Source organism: Bombus pascuorum, chromosome 10, assembly GCF_905332965.1.
Source record: "Bombus pascuorum chromosome 10, iyBomPasc1.1, whole genome shotgun sequence".
Taxonomy (NCBI): domain Eukaryota; kingdom Metazoa; phylum Arthropoda; class Insecta; order Hymenoptera; family Apidae; genus Bombus; species Bombus pascuorum.
The window spans coordinates 5681832-5697543 of record NC_083497.1 but is presented as its reverse complement, the minus strand read 5'-3'; positions in this window follow the sequence as shown (position 1 = coordinate 5697543).

Here is a 15712-nt window from a genome sequence, read left to right as displayed (position 1 = left end):
TATTACCTTATAACGTATTACGTTATATACCATTACCTTATAACGTCTGACGTTATATAGTATTACCTTATAACGTATAACGTTATATACTATTACCTTATAAAGTATAACGTTATATACTATTAGCTTATAACGTATAACGTTATATACTATTAGCTTATAACGTATAACGTTGTATACTGTTACCTTATAACGTATAACGTTATATACTATTACCTTATAACGTATAACGTTATATACTATTAGCTTATAACGTATAACGTTATATACTATTACCTTATAACGTATGACGTTATATAGTAGTACGGTATAACGTATAACGTTCTATACTATTACCTTATAACGGATAACGATATATACCATTACCTTATAACGTTTGACGTTATATACTATTACCTTATAACGTATGACGTTATATAGTATTACGGTGAAATGTATAACGTTATATACTATTACCTTATAACGTATGACGTTATATAGTATTACGGTATAACGTATAACGTTATATACTATTAACTTATAACGTATACCGTTATATACTATTACCTTATAACGTATATCGTTACATACTATTACCTTGTAACGTATAACGTTATATACTATTACCTTATAACGTATGACGTTATATAGTATTACGATATCTCGTATAACGTTATATACTATTACTTTATAACGTATAACGATATATACTATTACCTTATAACGTATGACGTTATATAGTATTACGGTGAAATGTATAACGTTATATACTATTACCTTATAACGTATGACGTTATATACTATTACCTTATAACGTATAACGTTATATACTATTACCTAATAACGTATAACGTTATATACTATTAGCTTATAACGTATAACGTGATATAGTATTAGCTTATGACGTATAACGTTAAATACTATTACCTTATAACGTATAACGTTATATACTATTAGCTTATGACGTATAACGTTATATACCATTACCTTATAACGTATAACGTTATACAGTATTAGCTTATGACGTATGACGTTATATACTATTACCTTATAACGTATGACGTTATATAGTATTACGGTATAACGTATAACGTTATATACTGTTACCTTATAACGTATAACGTTACATACAATTATCTTGTAACGTTTGACGTTATATACTATTACCTTATAACGTATAACGTTATATACTATTAGCTTATAACGTATAACGTTATATACTATTACCTTATAACGTATGACGTTATATAGTAGTACGGTATAACGTATAACGTTATATACCATTACCTTATAACGTTATATACCATTACCTTATAACGTATAACATTATATACTATTAGCTTATAACGTATGACGTTATATAGTACTACGGTATAACGTATAACGTTATATAATATTAGCTTATAACGTATAACGTTATATAGTATTAGCTTATGACGTACAACGTTAAATACGATTACCTTATAACGTATAACGTTATATACTATTAGCTTATAACGTATAACGTTATATACCAATACCTTATATCGTTTGACGTTATATACTATTACCTTATAAAGTATAACGTTATATACTATTACATAATAACGTATAACGTTATATACTATTAGCTTATAACGTATAACGTTATATAGTACTAGCTTATGACGTATAACGTTATATACTATTACCTTATAACGTATGACGTTATATAGTATTACGGTATAACGTATAACGTTATATACTATTACCTTATAACGTATGACGTTATATACTATTACCTTATAACGTATAACGTTATATACTATTACCTAATAACGTATAACGTTATATACTATTAGCTTATAACGTATAACGTGATATAGTATTAGCTTATGACGTATAACGTTAAATATTATTACCTTATAACGTATAACGTTATATACTATTAGCTTATGACGTATAACGTTATATACCATTACCTTATAACGTATAACGTTATACAGTATTAGCTTATGACGTATGACGTTATATACTATTACCTTATAACGTATGACGTTATATAGTATTACGGTGAAATGTATAACGTTATATACTATTACCTTATAACGTATGACGTTATATACTATTACCTTATAACGTATAACGTTATATACCATTACCTTATAACGTATAACGTTATACAGTATTAGCTTATGACGTATGACGTTATATACTATTACCTTATAACGTATGACGTTATATAGTATTACGGTATAACGTATAACGTTATATACTATTACCTTATAACGTATAACGTTACATACAATTATCTTGTAACGTATGACGTTATATACCATTACCTTATAACGTATAACGTTATACAGTATTAGCTTATGACGTATGACGTTAAATACTATTACCTTATAACGTATTACGTTATATACCATTACCTTATAACGTCTGACGTTATATAGTATTACCTTATAACGTATAACGTTATATACTATTACATTATAAAGTATAACGTTATATACTATTAGCTTATAACGTATAACGTTATATACTATTAGCTTATAACGTATAACGTTGTATACTATTAGCTTATAACGTATAACGTTGTATACTATTAGCTTATAACGTATAACGTTATATACTATTACCTTATAACGTATGACGTTATATAGTATTACGGTATAACGTATAACGTTATGTACTATTACCTTATAACGTATAACGTTATATACCATTACCTTATAACGTTTGACGTTACATAGTATTACCTTATAACGTATAACCTTATATACTATTACCTTATAACGTATAACGTTATATACTATTAGCTTACAACATGTAACGTTATATACTATTAACTTATAACGTATAACGTTATATACTATTTGCTTATAACGTATAACGTTATATAGTACTAGCTTATGACGTACAACGTTAAATACTATTACCTTATAACGTATAACGTTATATACTATTAGCTTATAACGTATAACGTTGTATACTATTAGCTTATAACGTATAATGTTATATAGTATTAGCTTTGGACGTATAACGTTAAATACTAATACCTTATTACGTATAACGTTATATACTATTAGCTTATAACGTATAACGTTATATATTATTACCTTATAAAGTATAACGTTATATACTATTACCTTATAACGTATAACGTTATATACTATTTGCTTATAACGTATAACGTTATATAGTACTAGCTTATGACGTACAACGTTAAATACTATTACCTTATAACGTATAACGTTATATACTATTAGCTTATAACGTATAACGTTATATACCAATACCTTATAACGTTTGACGTTATGTACTATTACCATATAACGTATAACGTTATATACTATTACCTAATAACGTATAACGTTATATACTATTAGCTTATAACGTATAACGTTGTATACTATTAGCTTATAACGTATAATGTTATATAGTATTAGCTTTGGACGTATAACGTTAAATACTATTTCCTTATTACGTATAACGTTATATACTATTAGCTTATAACGTATAACGTTATATATTATTACCTTATAACGTATAACGTTATATACTATTTGCTTATAACGTATAACGTTATATAGTACTAGCTTATGACGTACAACGTTAAATACTATTACCTTATAACGTATAACGTTATATACTATTAGCTTGTAACGTATAACGTTATATACTATTACCTTATAACGTATAACGTTATATACTATTAGCTTATAACGTATGACGTTATATAGTAATACGGTATAACGTATAACGGTATATACTATTACCTTATAACGTATAACGTTATATACTATTACCTTATAACGTATAACGTTATATACTATTACCTTATAACGTATAACGTTATATACAATTAGCTTATAACGTATAACGTTGTATACTATTAGCTTATAACGTATAACGTTATATACTATTAGCTTATAACGTATGACGTTATATAGTAATACGGTATAACGTATAACGTTATATACTATTACCTTATAACGTATAACGTTATATACTATTACCTTATAACGTATAATGTTATATAATATTAGCTTATAACGTATAACGTTATATAGTATTAGCTTATGACGTACAACGTTAAATACGATTACCTTATAACGTATAACGTTATATACTATTAGCTTATAACGTATAACGTTATATACCAATACCTTATAACGTTTGACGTTACATAGTATTACCTTATAACGTATAACGTTATATACTATTACCTTATAACGTATAACGTTATATACAATTAGCTTATAACGTATAACGTTGTATACTATTAGCTTATAACGTATAAAGTTATATACTATTAGCTTATAACGTATAACGTTATATACCATTACCTTATAACGTTTGACGTTATATACTATTACCTTATAACGTATGACGTTATATAGTATTACGGTGAAATGTATAACGTTATATACTATTACCTTATAACGTATAACGTTATATAGTATTACGGTATAACGTATAACGTTATATACTATTACATAATAACGTATAACGTTATATACTATTAGCTTATAACGTATAACGTTATATAGTATTAGCTTATGACGTATAACGTTAAATACTATTACCATATAACGTATAACGTTATATACTATTAGCTTATAATGCATAACGTTATATACTATTAGCTTATAATGCATAACGTTATATACTGTTACCTTATAACGTATAACGTTATACAGTATTAGCTTTTGACGTATGACGTTAAATACTATTACCTTATAACGTATAACGTTATATACTATTACCTTATAACGTATAACGTTATATACTATTAGCTTATAACGTATAACGTTATATACCATTACCTTATAACGTATAACGTTATACAGTATTAGCTTAAGACGTATGACGTTAAATACTATTACCTTATAACGTATTACGTTATATACCATTACCTTATAACGTCTGACGTTATATAGTATTACCTTATAACGTATAACGTTATATACTATTACCTTATAAAGTATAACGTTATATACTATTAGCTTATAACGTATAACGTTATATACTATTAGCTTATAACGTATAACGTTGTATACTGTTACCTTATAACGTATAACGTTATATACTATTACCTTATAACGTATAACGTTATATACTATTAGCTTATAACGTATAACGTTATATACTATTACCTTATAACGTATGACGTTATATAGTAGTACGGTATAACGTATAACGTTCTATACTATTACCTTATAACGGATAACGATATATACCATTACCTTATAACGTATACCGTTATATACTATTACCTTATAACGTATATCGTTACATACTATTACCTTGTAACGTATAACGTTATATACTATTACCTTATAACGTATGACGTTATATAGTATTACGATACCTCGTATAACGTTATATACTATTACTTTATAACGTATAACGATATATACTATTACCTTATAACGTATGACGTTATATAGTATTACGGTGAAATGTATAACGTTATATACTATTACCTTATAACGTATGACGTTATATACTATTACCTTATAACGTATAACGTTATATACTATTACCTAATAACGTATAACGTTATATACTATTAGCTTATAACGTATAACGTGATATAGTATTAGCTTATGACGTATAACGTTAAATACTATTACCTTATAACGTATAACGTTATATACTATTAGCTTATGACGTATAACGTTATATACCATTACCTTATAACGTATAACGTTATACAGTATTAGCTTATGACGTATGACGTTATATACTATTACCTTATAACGTATGACGTTATATAGTATTACGGTATAACGTATAACGTTATATACTGTTACCTTATAACGTATAACGTTACATACAATTATCTTGTAACGTTTGACGTTATATACTATTACCTTATAACGTATAACGTTATATACTATTAGCTTATAACGTATAACGTTATATACTATTACCTTATAACGTATGACGTTATATAGTAGTACGGTATAACGTATAACGTTATATACCATTACCTTATAACGTTATATACCATTACCTTATAACGTATAACATTATATACTATTAGCTTATAACGTATGACGTTATATAGTACTACGGTATAACGTATAACGTTATATAATATTAGCTTATAACGTATAACGTTATATAGTATTAGCTTATGACGTACAACGTTAAATACGATTACCTTATAACGTATAACGTTATATACTATTAGCTTATAACGTATAACGTTATATACCAATACCTTATATCGTTTGACGTTATATACTATTACCTTATAAAGTATAACGTTATATACTATTACATAATAACGTATAACGTTATATACTATTAGCTTATAACGTATAACGTTATATAGTACTAGCTTATGACGTATAACGTTAAATACTATTACCTTATAACGTATAACGTTATATACTATTAGCTTATAATGCATAACGTTATATACTATTAGCTTATAATGCATAACGTTATATACTGTTACCTTATAACGTATAATTTTATACAGTATTAGCTTTTGACGTATGACGTTAAATACTATTACCTTATAACGTATAACGTTATATACTATTACCTTATAACGTATAACGTTATATACTATTAGCTTATAACGTATAACGTTATATACCAATACCTGATAACGTTTGACGTTATATACTATTACCTTATAACGTATAACGTTATATACTATTACGTAATAACTTATAACGTTATATACTATTAGCTTATAACGTATAACGTTATATAGTATTAGCTTATGACGTATAACGTTAAATACTATTACCTTATAACGTATAACGTTATACACTATTAGCTTATAACGTATAACGTTATATACCATTACCTTATAACGTATAACGTTATATACTATTACCTTATAACGTATGACGTTATATAGTATTACGGTATAACGTATAACTTTATGTACTATTACCTTATAACGTATAACGTTATATACCATTACCTTATAACGTTTGACGTTATATACTATTACCTTATAACGTATGACGTTATATAGTATTACGGTGAAATGTATAACGTTATATACTATTACCTTATAACGTATAACGTTATATACTATGTGCTTATAATGTATAACGTTATATACCAATACCTTATAACGTTTGACGTAATATACTATTACCTTATAACGTATAACGTTATATACTATTACCTAATAACTTATAACGTTATATACTATTAGCTTATAACGTATAACGTTATATAGTATTAGCTTATGACGTATAACGTTAAATACTATTACCTTATAAGGTATAACGTTATATACTATTAGCTTATAACGTATAACGTTATATACCATTACCTTATAACGTATAACGTTATACAGTATTAACTTATCACGTATGACGTTAAATACTATTACCTTATAACGTATTACGTTATATACCATTACCTTATAACGTCTGACGTTATATAGTATTACCTTATAACGTATAACGTTATATACTATTACCTTATAAAGTATAACGTTATATACTATTAGCTTATAACGTATAACGTTGTATACTATTAGCTTATAACGTATAACGTTATATACTATTAGCTTATAACGTATAACGTTATATACTATTACCTTATAACGTATGACGTTATATAGTATTACGGTATAACGTATAACGTTATGTACAATTACCTTATAACGTATAACGTTATATACCATTACCTTATAACGTTTGACGTTATATACTATTACCTTATAACGTATGACGTTATATAGTATTACGGTGAAATGTATAACGTTATATACTATTACCTTATAACGTATAACGTTATATACTATTTGCTTATAACGTATAACGTTATATACCAATACCTGATAACGTTTGACGTTATATACTATTACCTTATAACGTATAACGTTATATACTATTACCTAATAACTTATAACGTTATATACTATTAGCTTATAACGTATAACGTTATATAGTATTAGCTTACGACGTATAACGTTAAATACTATTACCTTATAACGTATAACGTTATACACTATTAGCTTATAACGTATAACGTTATATACCATTACCTTATAACGTATAACGTTATATACTATTACCTTATAACGTATGACGTTATATAGTATTACGGTATAACGTATAACTTTATGTACTATTACCTTATAACGTATAACGTTATATACCATTACCTTATAACGTTTGACGTTATATACTATTACCTTATAACGTATGACGTTATATAGTATTACGGTGAAATGTATAACGTTATATACTATTACCTTATAACGTATAACGTTATAGAGTATTAGGTTATGACGTATAACGTTAAATATTATTACCTTATAACGTATAACGTTATATACTATTAGCTGATGACGTATAACGTTATATACCATTACCTTATAACGTATAACGTTATATACTATTAGCTTATAACGTATAACGTTATATAGTATTAGGTTATGACGTATGACGTGAAATACTATTACCTTATAACGTATAACGTTATATACCATTACCTTATAACGTATAACGTTGTACAGTATTAGCTTATGACGTATGACGTTAAATACTATTACCATATAACGTATAACGTTATATACCATTACCTTATAACGTTTGAAGTTATATAGTATTACCTTATAACGTATAACGTTATATACTATTACCTTATAACGTATAACGTTATATACTATTAGCTGATGACGTATAACGTTATATACCATTACCTTATAACGTATAACGTTATATACTATTAGCTTATAACGTATAACGTTATATACTATGTGCTTATAACGTATAACGTTATATACCAATACCTTATAACGTTTGACGTTATATACTATTACCTTATAACGTATAACGTTATATAATATTACCTAATAACGTATAACGTTATATACTATTAGCTTATAACGTATAACGTTATATAGTATTAGGTTATGACGTATAACGTTAAATATTATTACCTTATAACGTATAACGTTATATACTATTAGCTGATGACGTATAACGTTATATACCATTACCTTATAACGTATAACGTTATATACTATTAGCTTATAACGTATAACGTTATATACTATGTGCTTATAACGTATAACGTTATATACTATTACCTTATAACGTATAACGTTATATACTATTAGCTTATAACGTATAACGTTATATACCATTACCTTATAACGTATAACGTTATACAGTATTAGCTTAAGACGTATGACGTTAAATACTATTACCTTATAACGTATTACGTTATATACCATTACCTTATAACGTCTGACGTTATATAGTATTACCTTATAACGTATAACGTTATATACCATTACCTTATAACTTATAACGTTATACAGTATTAGCTTATGACGTATGACGTTAAATACTATTACCTTATAACGTATAATGTTATATACCATCACCTTATAACGTTTGACGTTACATAGTATTACCTTATAACGTATAACGTTATATACTATTACCTTATAACGTATAACGTTATATACAATTAGCTTATAACGTATAACGTTGTATACTATTAGCTTATAACGTATAACGTTATATACTATTAGCTTATAACGTATAACGTTATATACCATTACCTTATAACGTTTGACGTTATATACTATTACCTTATAACGTATGACGTTATATAGTATTACGGTGAAATGTATAACGTTATATACTATTACGTTATAACGTATGACGTTATATAGTATTACGGTATAACGTATAACGTTATATACTATTACATAATAACGTATAACGTTATATACTATTAGCTTATAACGTATAACGTTATATAGTATTAGCTTATGACGTATAACGTTAAATACTATTACCATATAACGTATAACGTTATATACTATTAGCTTATAATGCATAACGTTATATACTATTAGCTTATAATGCATAACGTTATATACTGTTACCTTATAACGTATAACGTTATACAGTATTAGCTTTTGACGTATGACGTTAAATACTATTACCTTATAACGTATAACGTTATATACTATTACCTTATAACGTATAACGTTATATACTATTAGCTTATAACGTATAACGTTATATACCATTACCTTATAACGTATAACGTTATACAGTATTAGCTTAAGACGTATGACGTTAAATACTATTACCTTATAACGTATTACGTTATATACCATTACCTTATAACGTCTGACGTTATATAGTATTACCTTATAACGTATAACGTTATATACTATTACCTTATAAAGTATAACGTTATATACTATTAGCTTATAACGTATAACGTTATATACTATTAGCTTATAACGTATAACGTTGTATACTGTTACCTTATAACGTACAGTAGCGGACAAAAGTTTAAGACGAAATGGAAGAAATAAATAATTGATTTACTTTCCATAAAAAATATAAATACAGTGTTCTACATTTGGTATTAACTAATTAGGCATTTGTTTATACACTTACAAAAAAAATTTCATTTTGATATTTTGCTCAGTAGCGAAGTTACAAAAAAAGGAACGAAATCTGTATAATATTTTGTCGGTCAAAAGTTTAAGACTACACAAAAAATATTAAGTTTTGGTAAAAAAATATGCACAATTTTTGTTTAAATTCAATATTTTGTCCAATATCCGTTATTTCTTATCACTTCGGTACATCTTCTTGGCATTGAATCTATTAATTTTTTACATTGATCTACCGTAATATTACTCCAAGCTGTTTCAATTGTAGAGTAAAGTTCATTCAAATTTTTCGGTTTATAACCTTGTACTGTCTTTTTTATGATGCTCCACAAGTTCTCGATTGGATTAATATCTGGTGATTGGGACGGCCACGGCAGCACGGTGATATTTTCTTCTTGAAAAAACTGTTTCACAACCCGAGCCGTGTGCTTCGGATCATTATCATTTTGAAAAATAAAATCATCACTCATATTGTTGCGTGCAAAAGGTAACATTGTGTTCTTGAGTATGTCCTTGTATTGAAAACGGTCCATAATTCCATTGATACGACATATCGGACCAGGGCCGCTTCGAGAAAAACACGCCCACACCATAACGTTGCCACCACCATGTTTAAGAGTTTTTAAAACGCACTGTGTTTTCAAACTTTCGCCAATTCGACGTCTAACGTACCGTACCCCGTCAGAAGAGACGCGACTGAATTTCGATTCGTCAGAAAACAATACCTTTTGCCAATCTTCACTTGTCCAATGCTTATGAGCTTTAGCAAATGCAAGTCGTCTTTTTCGATTCCTAGAACTCAGCAGTGGTTTCTTTTGGGGTTTTCGTCCTCTTAAGTTAAAGTCTTCTAATCTTCTCCTAACAGTTCTAGCACTAATTTGTGTATCGTTTTCATAGTTTATCTCCGCAGCAATATTATTTGCACTACGAAAACGATCCTTTTCGCTCAATCGATGAATCCGGCGATCCATTTTCGGTGTTGTTTTCCGTGGTCTTCCGTTTTTCGGTTGATCGCAATTCATGCCTGTCTTTAAACATTTATACCAAGCTTGTTTACAAGCTGTTTCTGACCTGTTCACTATATTTGCTATTTCGGTGAAGGTTTTACTTTGCTTTCGCAGCCTTACGATTTGTTCCCTTTCGTTTTCAAGTAAATTCTTTGATTTACCCATAGTCTGTTCCTACCTAAATGAATTTTAAGCAATAAAAGGTACACTAAACAATGATTTTGACATTCCAGAATCAAAATGTTCAAAAACTGTACTCGTACTCACGTTTTACACAGATCGTCTTAAACTAATGTCCACTGTTTCCAAGTGCTAGGCGGTAACTAACTGTTGTAACTCCTACATTGTTTGTATTTAACAACTGACTGTCTGAGGTTACGAAGGTCAAACATACAGCTACGTTATTCCAAAGAGACAAACCGAATAGAAGAACAATATGCGTATAAGATGTTTGTAATCCGGTTTACAAATCATCGTCTTAAACTTTTGTCCGCTACTGTATAACGTTATATACTATTACCTTATAACGTATAACGTTATATACTATTAGCTTATAACGTATAACGATATATACTATTACCTTATAACGTATGACGTTATATAGTATTACGGTGAAATGTATAACGTTATATACTATTACCTTATAACGTATGACGTTATATACTATTACCTTATAACGTATAACGTTATATACTATTACCTAATAACGTATAACGTTATATACTATTAGCTTATAACGTATAACGTGATATAGTATTAGCTTATGACGTATAACGTTAAATACTATTACCTTATAACGTATAACGTTATATACTATTAGCTTATGACGTATAACGTTATATACCATTACCTTATAACGTATAACGTTATACAGTATTAGCTTATGACGTATGACGTTATATACTATTACCTTATAACGTATGACGTTATATAGTATTACGGTATAACGTATAACGTTATATACTGTTACCTTATAACGTATAACGTTACATACAATTATCTTGTAACGTTTGACGTTATATACTATTACCTTATAACGTATAACGTTATATACTATTGGCTTATAACGTATAACGTTATATACTATTACCTTATAACGTATGACGTTATATAGTAGTACGGTATAACGTATAACGTTATATACCATTACCTTATAACGTTATATACCATTACCTTATAACGTATAACATTATATACTATTAGCTTATAACGTATGACGTTATATAGTACTACGGTATAACGTATAACGTTATATAATATTAGCTTATAACGTATAACGTTATATAGTATTAGCTTATGACGTACAACGTTAAATACGATTACCTTATAACGTATAACGTTATATACTATTAGCTTATAACGTATAACGTTATATACCAATACCTTATATCGTTTGACGTTATATACTATTACCTTATAAAGTATAACGTTATATACTATTACATAATAACGTATAACGTTATATACTATTAGCTTATAACGTATAACGTTATATAGTACTAGCTTATGACGTATAACGTTAAATACTATTACCTTATAACGTATAACGTTATATACTATTAGCTTATAATGCATAACGTTATATACTATTAGCTTATAATGCATAACGTTATATACTGTTACCTTATAACGTATAATTTTATACAGTATTAGCTTTTGACGTATGACGTTAAATACTATTACCTTATAACGTATAACGTTTTATACTATTACCTTATAACGTATAACGTTATATACTATTAGCTTATAACGTATAACGTTATATACCAATACATGATAACGTTTGACGTTATATACTATTACCTTATAACGTATAACGTTATATACTATTACCTAATAACTTATAACGTTATATACTATTAGCTTATAACGTATAACGTTATATAGTATTAGCTTATGACGTATAACGTTAAATACTATTACCTTATAACGTATAACGTTATACACTATTAGCTTATAACGTATAACGTTATATACCATTACCTTATAACGTATAACGTTATATACTATTACCTTATAACGTATGACGTTATATAGTATTACGGTATAACGTATAACTTTATGTACTATTACCTTATAACGTATAACGTTATATACCATTACCTTATAACGTTTGACGTTATATACTATTACCTTATAACGTATGACGTTATATAGTATTACGGTGAAATGTATAACGTTATATACTATTACGTTATAACGTATGACGTTATATAGTATTACGGTATAACGTATAACGTTATATACTATTACATAATAACGTATAACGTTATATACTATTAGCTTATAACGTATAACGTTATATAGTATTAGCTTATGACGTATAACGTTAAATACTATTACCATATAACGTATAACGTTATATACTATTAGCTTATAATGCATAACGTTATATACTATTAGCTTATAATGCATAACGTTATATACTGTTACCTTATAACGTATAACGTTATACAGTATTAGCTTTTGACGTATGACGTTAAATACTATTACCTTATAACGTATAACGTTATATACTATTACCTTATAACGTATAACGTTATATACTATTAGCTTATAACGTATAACGTTATATACCATTACCTTATAACGTATAACGTTATACAGTATTAGCTTAAGACGTATGACGTTAAATACTATTACCTTATAACGTATAACGTTATATAATATTACCTAATAACGTATAACGTTATATACTATTAGCTTATAACGTATAACGTTATATAGTATTAGGTTATGACGTATAACGTTAAATATTATTACCTTATAACGTATAACGTTATATACTATTAGCTGATGACGTATAACGTTATATACCATTACCTTATAACGTATAACGTTATACAGTATTAGCTTATGACGTATGACGTGAAATACTATTACCTTATAACGTATAACGTTATATACCATTACCTTATAACGTATAACGTTGTACAGTATTAGCTTATGACGTATGACGTTAAATACTATTACCATATAACGTAAAACGTTATATACCATTACCTTATAACGTTTGAAGTTATATAGTATTACCTTATAACGTATAACGTTATATACTATTACCTTATAATGTATAACGTTATATACTATTACCTTGTAACGTTTAACGTTACATACTATTACCTTGTAACGTATAACGTTATATACTATTACCTAATAACGTATGATGTTATATAGTATTACGGTATATCGTATAACGTTATATACTATTACCTTATAACGTATAACGTTATATACTATTACCTTATAACGTATGACGTTATATAGTATTACGGTGAAATGTATAACGTTATATAATATTACCTTATAACGTATGACGTTATATAGTATTACGGTATAACGTATAACGTTATATACTATTACCTTATAACGTATACCGTTATATACTATTACCTTATAACGTATATCGTTACATACTATTACCTTGTAACGTATAACGGTATATACTATTACCTTATAACGTATAACGTTATATACTATTACCTTATAACGTATAACGTTATATACTATTACCTTATAACGTATAACGTTATATACTATTACCTTATAACGTATAACGTTATATACCAATACCTTATAACGTTTGACGTTATATACTATTACCTTATAACGTATAACGTTATATACTATTACCTAATAACGTATAACGTTATATACTATTAGCTTATAACGTATGACGTTATATAGTATTACGGTGAAATGTATAACGTTATATACTATTACCTAATAACGTATGATGTTATATAGTATTACGGTATATCGTATAACGTTATATACTATTACCTTATAACGTATAACGTTATATACTATTACCTTATAACGTATGACGTTATATAGTATTACGGTGAAATGTATAACGTTATATAATATTACCTTATAACGTATAACGTTATAGACTATTACCTTATAACGTATACCGTTATATACTATTACCTTATAACGTATATCGTTACATACTATTACCTTGTAACGTATAACGGTATATACTATTACCTTATAACGTATAACGTTATATACTATTACCTTATAACGTATAACGTTATATACTATTACCTTATAACGTATAACGTTATATACTATTAGCTTATAACGTATAACGTTATATAGTATTAGCTTATGACGTACAACGTTAAATACTATTACCTTATAACGTATAACGTTATACACTATTAGCTTATAACGTATAACGTTATATACCAATACCTTATAACGTTTGACGTTATATACTATTACCTTATAACGTATAACGTTATATACTATTACCTAATAACGTATAACGTTATATACTATTAGCTTATAACGTATAACGTTATATAGTATTAGCTTATGACGTATAACGTTAAATACT